This window comes from Aegilops tauschii, chromosome 7, assembly GCF_002575655.3.
Source record: "Aegilops tauschii subsp. strangulata cultivar AL8/78 chromosome 7, Aet v6.0, whole genome shotgun sequence".
Classification (NCBI taxonomy): Eukaryota; Viridiplantae; Streptophyta; class Magnoliopsida; order Poales; family Poaceae; genus Aegilops; species Aegilops tauschii.
The window spans coordinates 67,379,012-67,392,148 of NC_053041.3; the positions used below are offsets into that span (position 1 = coordinate 67,379,012).

The 13,137-nt window shown below is 45.4% G+C and overlaps 1 long non-coding RNA gene across 1 annotated transcript; it reads left to right on the plus strand.

Moving 5' to 3' along the window:
* The first annotated feature begins 10,590 nt into the window (after window positions 1–10,590).
* LOC109783179 (uncharacterized) lies at window positions 10,591–12,100 on the plus strand. Its single transcript, XR_002237651.3, has 2 exons — window positions 10,591–10,815; window positions 10,908–12,100. It is a non-coding gene; the product is annotated as an uncharacterized lncRNA (long non-coding RNA).
* The last annotated feature ends 1,037 nt before the right edge of the window (window positions 12,101–13,137 follow it).

Consider the following 13,137-nt stretch of genomic DNA (forward strand, 5'->3'; position numbering starts at 1 on the left):
GCAACACTGGTAGAAAAAGAGGCTTCCATACGCCCCCATTAGTCCCCAAAACAATCGAACCGCGACCAAAGGGGTCTTTAGTCGTGGTTCGGGAGAAGACCCGCGACCAACTATCTGGGCCCAGCGCGCTCGGTCGACAGCTGGCGGACGGGAGGGGCTTTAGTCCCGGTTGGCCTGGCCAACCGGGACTAAAGGTCCCCGAAGGCCTTTAGTCGCGGTTGGCCAGGCCAACCGGGACTAAAGGCCCATCCAGCTGGCGGACGGGAGGGGCTTTAGTCCCGGTTGGCCTGGCCAACCGCGACTAAAGGCCCATCCCTATATATAGGACTCAGCTCACTTCACTTCACTCAGCTCACTTCACAATTTTCAGAAGGGGGTGGTGGGTTTGCTTTTGGTTTCTCCTATGCACACAAGGTGTTTGATGAAATGCCCGAGAGCCTGAAACAAACATGATATGAAGTGTCCGAGCCACACTTGGGCTTTCTAATTTATTTTTCCTCCGCGATCGCGGTTAGCAACTTGAACCTTTCATGTGTCATTGATAAAATATGCATGTGTGTAGTTCATTGTTTAATTTGTATTATTTCTAGCTAGTTAGTTTAACAAATGCATGATGGTTAATTATATACATTATATAATAATAATGCAGATGAATCGACAATGGATGTACGGTCCCCGACTCTCCGGCGAGTTCACTACGGGTTTGAAAGATTTCCTCGTAGTGGCAAATGCGAACAAGCAGCAAGGTTTTATTATCTGTCCATGTGCTGTCTGTAAGAATCAGAAGGGTTACTCCTCCTCAAGAGACGTTCACATGCACCTGCTTCGGCACGGTTTCATGCGAAGCTATAATTGTTGGACCAAGCATGGAGAAAGAGGGGTTAGAATGGAAGAAGATGAAGAAGGGGATGACATCGATGACAACTATCATGATCATTTCGGTGATACTTTCATGGAGGATGATGCTGAAGGTGGGGAAGGGTTAGGTGAAGGTGAAGAAGAGGCACATGATGAGCCCGCTGATGATCTTGGTCGGACCATTGCTGATGCACGGAGACGTTGCGAAACTGACAAGGATAGGGAGAATTTGGATCGCATGTTAGAGGATCACAAAAAGTCGTTGTATCCAGGATGCGATAATAGTCTGAAAAAGCTGGGCTGCACACTGGATTTGCTAAAATGGAAGGCACAGGAAGGTGTAGGTGACTCATCATTTGAAAATTTGCTGAAAATGTTGAAGAATATGTTCCCGAAGAATAACGAGTTGCCCGCCAGTACGTACGATGCAAAGAAGGCTGTCTGCCCTCTAGGTTTAGAGGTTCTGAAGATACATGCATGCATTAACGACTGCATCCTCTACCGCGGTGAATACGAGAATTTGAATGAATGCCCTGTATGCACTGCATTGCGTTATAAGATCAGAGGCGATGACCCTGGTGATGATGTTGAGGGCGAGAAACCCAGGAAGAGGGTTCCCGCCAAGGTGATGTGGTATGCTCCTATAATACCACGGTTGAAACGTCTGTTCATGAACAAAAAGCATGCCAAGTCGTTGCGATGGCACAAAGAGGACCGTAAGTCCGACGGGGAGTTGAGACACACCGCTGATGGAACGCAATGGAGAAAGATCGACAGAGTGTTCAAAGATTTTGCAGCTGACGCAAGGAACATAAGATTTGGTCTAAATACTGATGGCATTAATCCTTTTGGCGAGCAGAGCTCCAGCCATAGCACCTGGCCCGTGACTCTATGCATCTACAACCTTCCTCCTTGGTTGTGCATGAAGCGGAAGTTCATTATGATGCCAATTCTCATCCAAGGCCCTAAGCAACCCGGCAACGACATCGATGTGTACCTAAGGCCATTAGTTGAAGAACTTTTACAGTTGTGGGCCAGACCTGGTGTACGTGTCTGGGATGAGCACAAAGGAGAGGAATTTGACCTACGAGCGTTGCTTTTTGTAACCATCAACGATTGGCCTGCTCTCAGTAACCTTTCAGGACAGACAAATAAGGGATACAATGCATGCACGCACTGCTTACATGAGACTAAAAGTGTACGTTTGGTTAATTGTAAGAAGAACGTGTACCTGGGTCATCGTCGATTTCTTCCCCAAAATCATAACGTAAGAAAGAAAGGCAAGCATTTCAACGGGAAGGCAGATCACCGGCCGAAGCCTGCGGAACGTACTGGTGCTGAGATATTTGATATGGTCAAGGATTTGAAAGTCATCTTTGGAAAGGGTCCTGGTGGACAATCAGTTCCGCGGGGAGTTGACGGGCACGCACCCATGTGGAAGAAGAAATCTATATTTTGGGAGCTAGAATATTGGAAAGTCCTAGATGTCCGCTCTGCAATCGACGTGATGCATGTTACGAAGAATATTTGCGTGAACCTGCTAAGCTTCTTGGGCGTGTATGGGAAGACAAATGATACAAAGGAAGCACGGCAGGACCAACAACTTTTGAAAGACCCAGATGACCGGCATCCGGAATGGTTTCAAGGTCGTGCCAGCTACGCTCTTACCAAAGAAGAGAAGGTCATTTTTTTTGAATGCCTGAGCAGTATGAAGGTCCCGTCTGGCTTCTCGTCGAATATAAAAGGAATAATAATCATGGCGGAGAAAAAGTTCCAAAACCTGAAGTCTCACGACTGCCACGTGATTATGACGCAATTGCTTCCGATTGCTTTGAGGGGGCTCCTACCGGAAAATGTTCGAGTAGCCATTGTGAAGCTATGTGCATTCCTCAATGCAATCTCTCAGAAGGTAATCAATCCAGAAGATCTACCACGGTTACAGAACGATGTGGTCCAATGCCTTGTCAGTTTCGAGTTGGTGTTCCCACCATCCTTCTTCGATATTATGACGCACCTCCTGGTCCACCTAGTCGAAGAGATTTCCATTCTCGGTCCTGTATTTCTACACAATATGTTCCCCTTTGAGAGGTTCATGGGAGTATTAAAGAAATATGTTCGTAACCGTGCTAGGCCAGAAGGAAGCATCGTCAAGGGCTATGGAAATGAGGAGGTAATTGAGTTCTGTATTGACTATGTTCCTGACCTTAAGCCGATTGGTATTCCTCAATCGCGGCACGAGGGGAGACTAAGTGGAAAAGGCAAGATCGGAAGGGAATCCACGATATGTATGGACGGTCATTCTATGACTGAAGCACACCACACAGTTCTGCAAAATTCCAGCTTGGTGGCTCCGTACTTCGAGCAACACAAGAATATTTTACGCTCGGACAACCCGGGGAAGCCTGAATCCTGGATTAGAAAGGCCCACATGGAGACTTTCAGCAGTTGGTTGCGAAAACATTTAATGAATGACAATGATGTTGGAGATCAGCTGTACATGTTGGCCAAGAAACCATCTTCGACTATAACGACTTTCCAAGGGTACGAGATAAATGGGAATACATTTTACACCATCGCCCAAGATAAAAAGAGCACCAACCAAAACAGTGGTGTCCGCTTTGATGCAGCAACCGAGAATGGGCAAAAGGTCACATATTATGGTTACATAGAGGAGATATGGGAACTTGACTATGGACCCTCCTTTAAGGTCCCTTTGTTCCGGTGCAAATGGTTCAAGCTAACAGGAGGTGGGGTAAAGGTGGACGGGCAATACGGAATGACAATGGTGGATTTCAACAATCTTGGTTACCTTGACGAACCATTCGTCCTTGCCAAAGATGTCGCTCAGGTTTTTTATTTGAAGGACATGAGTAGCAAACCGAGGAAACGGAAAGATAAGAAAACGATCAGTACATCATGCGATGATCCAAAGCGCCACATTGTTCTTTCAGGGAAAAGAAACATCGTGGGAGTGGAGGACAAGACAGACATGTCAGAAGATTATAATATGTTTGGTGAAATTCCGCCCTTCAAAGTGAACACTGACCCAAGCATTAAGTTAAATGATGAGGATGCTCCATGGATACGGCACAATCGTAAGCAAGCAGGGACACAAGGGAAGAATTGATGTGTAATAATTTATTGTACCAAACTTTGTATTTGGTCGATGAACTGAATGATGTACCAAACCTTTTGTCAAACCTTCAAGGGATTTTAAAATGAATTAGTTTTATTTTTCTGATTTTTTTGATATATAATTGTATTTTTAAGATTTTAAAATGAATTAGTTTTATTTTTCTGATTTTAAAAGGGAAAAGGAAGAAGAAGAAAGAAGGAAAAAGGAAGAAAAAAACAGAAGAAAAAAACAAACAGAAGAAAAACAAAAGAAAAAAACAGAAGAAAAAAACAAACAGAAGAAAAAAAACAGAAGAAAAAACAGAAGAAAAAAGGAAAAAGGAAAAAAGGAAGAAAAAAAAGAAGAAAAACAAAACAAAATAAATAAAGCAAAAAAGAAAACAAAAAACAGGCAAAAAATAAAAAATATGCCACCTACTGGGCCACCACGGCCTGAATACGACTAGAAACCCATTAATGGGCCAGGATTCAGGCCCGCAGAAGGCCCAGTAGGCCCACAGGCACATAGTGACAGAATAGGCCCGTAAGCCTGCATTTGAGAGGAGCTCGAAGTGGTGAGCGCAGCCGCGCTTATAAACCACTGTCGAAGCCTCTCGGCTAGCGAGGTGGGACTAAACATCCCACCGCACCGCGCCAGTTCCAGCACAGACCCTTTAGTCCCGGTTGGGGAGGCGGACCGCGACTAAAGGGTACCCTTTAGTCGCAGTTGTTGTCCCCAACCGCGACTAAAGGGTCTTTCTGCGCGGGAGCGAAAGCGGCGCCAAAACCCTTTAGTCCCGGTTGGGGAGGCGGACCGCGACTAAAGGGTACCCTTTAGTCGCGGTTGGTGTGGCCAGCTGCGACTAAAGGGTACCTTTAGTCGCGGTCCGCCTCCCCAACCGCGACTAAAGGTGCGTCTATAAATACTGCACTTAGCAGTTTTGCCACTTCCCATTCTCCTCTCTCTCGACGCCGAAGCGCTGCCCCGACGCCGATCGACGCCGAAGCCCTGCCCCGACGCCGACGCCGACGCCGAAGCCCTGCCCCGACGCCGAAGCCCTGCGCGCCGCCGTCCCCGTCCCCAGTGAGCGCCGCCTCCGCCCGTGCCCTGCCCTTGCCCGCCGCCCGTGCCCTGCGCCCTTGCCCGCCGCCCGCCGCCCGACGCCCTGCCGCCCGCCGCCCGACGCCCTACCGCCCGCCGCCCGCCGCCCGCTGGCCCTGCCTGCCGTCCTCCGCGCGCCGGCAGAAGAAGAAGAAGGAAGAAGAAAAAGGAAGAAGAAGAAGAAAGAAAAAGGAAAAAGGAAGAAGAAGAAAGAAGGAAGAAGAAAACAAAAGAAAAACAGAAGAAAAACAAGAAAAAGGAAGAAAAAAGGAAAAAGGAAGAAAAAAAAGAAAAAGGAAGAAAACAACAGAAGAAAAACAAAGGAAGAAGAAAAAAAAGGAAAACACAAGAAAAACAAACAGAAGAAAAAAACAAAAGAAAACAAAAAAACAGAAGGAAAACAAAGGAAGAAGAAAAAAACAAACAAAAAAACAAAAAAAAAAGGAGGAAGAAAAACAAAGGAAGAAGAAAAAAAGAAAGAAGAAAAACAAAGGAGGAAGAAAAAAAAAGGAAGAAGAAAAACAAAGGAAGAAGAAAAACAAAGGAAGAAGAAAAAAAGAAAGAAGAAAAAAAAAGGAAGAAGAAAAAAAGAAAGAAGAAAGAAAGAAGAAAAAGGAAGAAGAAAAAAAGGAAGAAGAAAAAAAGAAAGAAGAAAGAAAGAAGAAAGAAAAGGAAGAAGAAAAAACAAGAAAGAAAAAGGAAGAAGAAAAACAAAGGAAGAAGAAAAAAAGAAAGAAGAAAAAGGAAGAAGAAAAAAAGAAAGAAGAAAGAAAGAAGAAAGAAAAAGGAAGAAGAAAAAACAAGAAAGAAAAAGGAAGAAGAAAAAAAATGAAAACCAAAAGAAAGAAGAAAGAAAAAGGAAGAAGAAAAAAAGAAGAAGAAAGGAAGAAGAAAGGAAGAGGAAAGGAAGAAGAAGAAAGAAAGAAAAAAGAAAAAGGAAGAAGAAGAAAGAAAGAAGAAAGGAAGAAGAAGAAAGAAAGAAGAAGAAAGAAAGAAGAAGAAAGGAAGAAGAAGAAAGGAAGAAGAAGAAAGAAAGAAGAAGAAAGGAAAAAGGAAGAAGAAGAAAGGAAGAAGAAGAAAGAGGAAGAAGAAAGGAAGAAGAAAGAAAGAAGAAAGAGGAAGAAGAAAGGAAGAAGAAGAAAAAAAGAATTTTTACTTAAAGAATCTTATTTTTTAATTCCTCCTCCTCTATGTCCCCTTAATCTTATTTTTTAATTCATTTATACTTAAAGAATTTTTACTACATGCAGGAGTGACATATGGCGGACGATAGAACCGAGCCGCTTAGGGATCCGGAGGCTGAACGTTATTTAATGGGCATCATCAACAACGAGATTCCTTATGTGCCGGGCTCAGAATATGAGCAACAAGAGGATGTAGTCTCTTCTTATCTGAACCTTGACGGTGGAACAGAGATTGTCGATGATCAAGAAGGTGAAGGAACGGACATTGTCGACGGAGGTCAACCGTCAACAACCGACGATCTCGAATTGCAAGTAGCAACCACCTCCGGCGAGGTATATATATACATTGAGAGCCTCTCGTGATACAAACTTACTGAAATGTGAATACATATGTATTAACGCGCGCGACTCTCTTTCTTTTTTTAGCCCTCCGGATCGAGTACGACAAAGCGTGGCAAATCCAAGGCGATGAAAACAGGAGAAACATATGCCATTGAGTTTGTCAGTGAAACCGGCAAGCCCCTACAGCACACCTCAAAGTTTATCAACCAATGCGGAGTCGTTGTTAGAGACAACGTCCCGATCACCGTCCACGAATGGAAGGAGCCAAAGAAGGCACGTCTTGGTTTCAGTTTTGTCGACAAGAGAACGAAAAAGGATTGCTGGAGAAAGCTTATGGAACATTTCATTCTACCTCCGGAATACAACAAAGTCGATGAATTCGGTAACGAGGTTCCGGGTGGACGTCAGAGGAGGAGGCTAGTTAAAGAGTTCGCTCTTCAGAAGATGGGCGAAGCATTCCGGAACTTCAAGAAAAATTTAACCCGTGACTATGTCAACAAGGGCAAGACTCCGGATTTCAATGGACAACATGAGAAACTGAAAGATGATTGGCCAGAATTTGTGAGGCAAAAGCAATCAGAGCATTTCAAGGAAATATCGAAAAAAATAAGGATAATGCGAGTAAGAAAAAGTTCCATCATATTATGGGGCCAGGAGGATACCGCCTTTCGGAGCCTAGGTGGCAGAAGATGGAGGAGGACCTGAGGGTGCGAGGAATACCTCTAGGTATAGAGGGATGGGACCCAAGGGCCAAAAGCTGGTGGTACGGGCATGGGGGATCGCTAGACCCGGAGACAGGGGTGTGTGTTCACCGGCAGAGACAGTTTGCTCCCACCCAAGCCCTTATTGCCGCAATGACCCAAGCTCAAGAGGGCTTGATCAAGTTCAACAGAGAGAAAGACGCACTGACAACAACCCTCGGGAATGATGAACACGGAGGACGTGTACGAGGCAAAGGCAAAGTTCCGTGGAAAGTAGGGTTTTTCCAGGACAATGACCCGTACTGTTACAGAAGCCGTAAGAGAAAGACGGACCGGGATGCAGATCTTATGACGAAGTTTGCATCGGAACTCCATGAGTTGAAGCAGACCGTGCATGAACTAGTGAAAGAAAAATCGGCTGCAGGGCCGCATGAAGATCATGAAGCGGATCGCGGAAGCCAGCAGCGGAGAAGCAGCGTGGCTTCCACGGATGCCCCGCCTGGTGCTAGTGCACCGATGATCGAGATTCGTGCACCGGAGCCTCACTACCCCGTGGATGATGTAAAGGAGATGAAAGAATGTGATCTGCATTATCCCGTGGGGAACGTTTCCACGAAGGTAGCTAGCGACAGTGCTTTACCCTGTACACCTGGAGCACTCCACCACAACAACCCCATTGCATATGGCTATGCTCGTGTCACGGTGGAAGACATAGTCCAAGGGTTTGAGGACCTGGAGATTGACAAACCTACACCCGAAGGGGAGAGAAGACTTGGAGATGTCAAGCGCCAGTTCATTCTATGGAAAAAGAAGTACATAGTGTTTCCAGGCGAGGCGCCAAGGCTAGCAAGTCCACCCCCCTCCGATGGTGGTGGTGGTGGTGGCGGTGGTGGTGGTCGTGGTGGTTCACCTACACCTCCTTCACGCCATTCGACGCCGTCCCCCGATCCACAACCTCCGGCGGGTACGACGCCCCCCAATCCTCCTCCGGCGGGTACGACGCCCCCCAATCCACCTCCGGCGAAGAAGCAGAAGCAGGCGGACAGTAAGGAAACCCGCTCCTGGACTATTAACCCGGACCCTTATGTACCTAAGACCACAAGGGTACCGGAGCCATCACTGAAGCCTCTCCTCCCAAGGCCTGGGGAACTTAGTGAAGCTGAAACCAAATTGGCCGCGTCTGCTGATTATGAGAAATGGAAGGCGGATATGAAGGCGAAAAAAGAGCCTGAGCCCAAGCAAGTATTCACTGAGAAGCAAAAGAAGTGGGCTAAGGATTTTTTGACGACACCGTCCCAAGCCGAGCTGAATATGCCTGACGACTATGGACATGAACTTCGTAGGCAAGCAAAAATATTGAAGGAGGAGGAAGAAGAAAGTAAAAAAAGCGGGAAACAAGTTGACCAGCTCGGGATGCAGAAGAAACAATCGATCCCCCCGCTCATAGTGAAAGCCGGTCCGGAAGAGGACCCTGAGATCATAGCAGCTGCGGCAGCACTTGGATTGACTGTAGAGGGTGCCATGAAACAAGCGTCCGAGATGGGTTTGACTCTTCGTGCCTTCTTAGGCCTTGAGGATGCGCCAGTATGTGAGGTAGCATTACAATATGTGCGGAATGGGCCTCTCGTCGAGCCTGCGCGGGAAAAGAGTCTACCACCACAAATGCGAAATCTGCTACGTTGGTACAAGCAATTCATAACATGGGCCGACAAAGAATATGTTTATGCGGATGCTACAGATGAGCATCACACCAAACGGTACTCTGTAGAAGTTCATATGAGTGAATTGTTCCAGTTGTTCAATCTGCGCGACCTCGACAAATCTATGCTGAGTTGCTACGTTCTGTAAGTGATTTATTTCTACCTCATCTCGTTCTTCATTGCCTGCACTATATATATATATTGTCCTAACTATATTGTTGCGTACGCTATTATGCAGATTGAAGATTTCGGAATGCAAAATAAGAAACATCCATGATGTTGGGTTCATTGACCCACATATCGTTAATGGACATGTGTTACAACATCACCCCGAAGACGTGGAGAAAGACATGTACAAGTTTCTTAGAAAGCATCAACTCAAAAGTCATATTCTATTTCCTTACCATTTTGGGTGAGTGTTTCTCTCTTGTGCCCATTCTCTTTTGTTTACTCCATGCATGGTATGTCTAATCGATGAGTTATGCATGACTGTGCATGTAACGTGTCCGCAGGTTCCACTGGATTCTGCTAAATATTGAACTTCACACCTCCAGAGTTCTAATCATGGACTCTATGGATTCGGATCCAAAGCGTTGGGCCGACATGAGAAAAATGCTGCAAAAGTAATTATTTTCAATCATTTGAGCTCTATATCGATCGGTCTCTTTTGTTCATTTCCTAATATCAAGTAACTAATAACTCCCTTATTCATTTAATTTTCTTTGCCCTGTAGGGTTTGGAGACGGTTCTCAGAAGAAATTGTCGGTGAATTCAAACATGAGCTAGATTTCAGAAGGTTAGTTAATGTGGATAAGCAGCCACCGGGGACCAATCTATGTGGATACTATGTTTGTGAGAACATCCGGAGACACACCACTGAGCGGAAGGCATCAGATAGCGTGCGGAACGCGACGGATAACTTGCGGAGGAGGCTTAGTCCAGAAGCTCGCTTCCGACCAATTCAAGAAGAATTAGCAGGATTTTTCATGAGGGAAGTCATCAATCCTAAAGGAGAACACTATACCGAGGACGAAGAAATTTATATGCATACCCGAGATTGAAACTTGTACGAAGTTGTATATGGTCATCCATCCTAATTGTGTATGGAAACTTGTTCGAAGTTGTATATGGTCACCCGAGATTGAATATATATTATATATTCCTCTTGAATTCTTCTTGTTTGAAATTTCATATGCATGTATATAGTAGCGTAAAATATGTGTACTGAAACTTTATCAAAATTAAAATAAAACACAAAATATAATATAAAAGAAATAAAACACTCCAAACTAAAAAGAAACCAGGTTTAGGGGGGCTAAAACCCTAAACATGCGGAGGAGCCCTTTAGTCCCGGTTGGCCACGAGAACCGGGACTAAAGGTCCTCCGCCCCGACGGACCACGGGCGCCCACGTGGACGGGCCTTTAGTCCCGGTCAGCCACAAGAACCGGGACTAAAGCCTTTAGTCGCGGTCCGTAAGAGGCGCGACTAAAGGGGGGTCTTTAGTCGCGCATATTTAGTCCCGGTTGCACAGCCGAGACTAAAGTCTGTTGCGAACCGGGACTAAAGGGCTTTTTTCTACCAGTGGGGTCTCGCCGTCGCCTCACAGTGCCGAGTCCTTTTACTTGTCTCTGCGGTGGTTGGAGTTGCCGCATGGCACTATGGCAGGATGATGAGCAGCCGACCAGCCTCCAGCTTCCTCTTTTCTCTCTTCCTTTCTCACAGGGTGTGTGACTCATACATAGTCAGTCTCGTCGCCTATGGTTTAAGCAACTAGTGGCATTGGGCAGAAAGGGGCGGGGTGGAGCTCAAAAGGTTCACTGTGGCGTTTTAAAAAATCTTTTATTACATAGTATTTCATCTCATGTTATGTAGTTGTGCCATTATAAGTTATTTTGCCTTTTCAGATCTCGCGAAGTCATGGTTTCCAAGCAGGTTTGAATTTGTCACCGAAACTTTGCATCCGTCCATGTTGAATATGCCAGTCATAGAACTGCAAATTATCCCAGAATTCTATGGGACTCATGCATGCAACCTGTCTTTTACCTGCACCTTTTGGGATCTCAAGGGCATTTCCACCTCGTATATTTCCTCTAGACGCCCTGGTACCCTACTCTACATGTGAACTTGACGTGCTAATGACTTCTTCTTACCCTGTTGAGTGCCAGGTCTTCATGGAAGCCAAGCTGGTGACCTACCTGCAGGGAGAAGAAGAAACGTCACGAAGAGTCATTGTGTTGCTGGCAGCCGCACGTTACAGTGCTCTAGTGATTGCACGGTTGCGCTTCCCTTTAATTTCGGTGTGCGGTTTATGAACGAACCCTCAAAAGCAGCCGCAGATTCCCAATTCTCCATGGGTGGAAACATCTTCTGCAACTACCAAGTGCCTGGTGAGAAGTGATTCCGAGGTCAGATCGCCGATGGATGGATGCTTGCTCGATCGTGTGGAAGGGAAGGGATCATCAGTGGGTTTCGGACGATGAGGTGCCTGCGAGCAAAAGCGCACAGGATGAGATACGAGGCGGCCGGAGGATTTTGTGGCCGTCGCCGCGTGCGGTACGGAGACAGGCAGCGAAGTCAAGCATGCATGTGCAGAGCTGTGTATGCATGCACCTTGCTCGAAAAGTGTACAAAGGAAAAAGCGTTTGCTTTGCTAGGTGCTAGTGCTACTGCTACTGGTAGCTGCTAGCTTTGGCTGGCTTCATTGGTTTTCTGGAAGTGTTATCCTCAGCCTGATTAGAATTATATAGTTAGTTGGATTAGATCGCTTTTGGGACGCTTCCAAAATATTTTGGACCGTCCATATTTCATTTTGGTCCAAGGTCCAGGATTGACTAGCTTGCCTTTCCTTTATATTTTTTTACCCGCGTCATATTGTCGATTCCATGAAGGAAAAAAAATACCGACTATACGCTTAGAGCTTGGGTATTCCTACCTAATTTCTATGTTAACTAAGTACATGGAACGTGGCGAACTGAGCGTTGCTCAGATGGCTAGGTCATGTTCATGTCGGCTTCGAGGTGCTTGTGTTCTTCGTCAATTTTAAGATGTGGTGGCTCGAAGATGCTCATAGAAATACATGAATTTATAGGGATGACTATATATGCATGTGTACGAGTGTGTTTATATTTTATGTTGTGTTTCTAGAAAAAAAGTAGAAGTGCATGGAACGTGATTTGGAACACGCAGGCATGTTGAAATATATTGGGGCTAATCTTGCTCATTACTTTTATGCTTCTTTGGAAGAGCGGGGTCCTTTCAATACAGTCAATCGCCAACGTGATTAGTAATTAGATCAGCCTTTTTCACATAAAATGTATTCCCTCCGTTCCTAAATATAAGTCCGTGTAGACATTTTATTATGAACCACATACGGATGTATATAGATGCATTTTAAGTGTAGATTCATTTATTTTGCTTTGTATGTAGTTCATCTAGTGAAATCTCTATAAAGACTTGTATTTAGAAACGGAGGGAGTAATATCCAGATGACAAATGTGGATTCTACGTCACTCGATCGTCAATTGTCCTTGCCGACAGTGGAGCACAGCTTACAGTGACTAGGATCTGACTTCTATTAGCATATCTAGATAGAGAGGCTAATGTTTGGTCCCTTCTTCTATGGAGAATGTGATACCCTATAGAAAAGTTCTTGAACCAACTTATGATTGAATTGTTAAGACGAAGCGGTGTGTCCTCTCACCATTCTTTGCCAGACGTACAACATACACTGAATGCATGCATGCATGGTGGAGGACTTACGTCGACTTAGTCTTGGTGCACGTCGCCATTGCCGGTGACGCCACCCTACTACGTGCTTGTGTTGGTACCACTGTGTCCACTGGCGGATCGACACAGGTGCATGCAGCCCGGCCCGCCCCAGCTGTGGTCTATATGCACTGTGCTCGGCTATTCTGCCACGCAGAATTTCCACTCTGTCGCGGTAATCCACTTCTAAGCCCAGACTCAGCTGCACCCACTCTTATGAAAAAAAATCAAAATAAATACTATAAAAATTAAAAAAAATTCAATTTTTTTTGGGTGTGGTAGATAATTTGATGTGTGAGGTACGCTTCAATTTTCAAATCATTTGGACATCTGAGCAGCCTTGACAAAAAAAACAAATTCAGGGTCCGT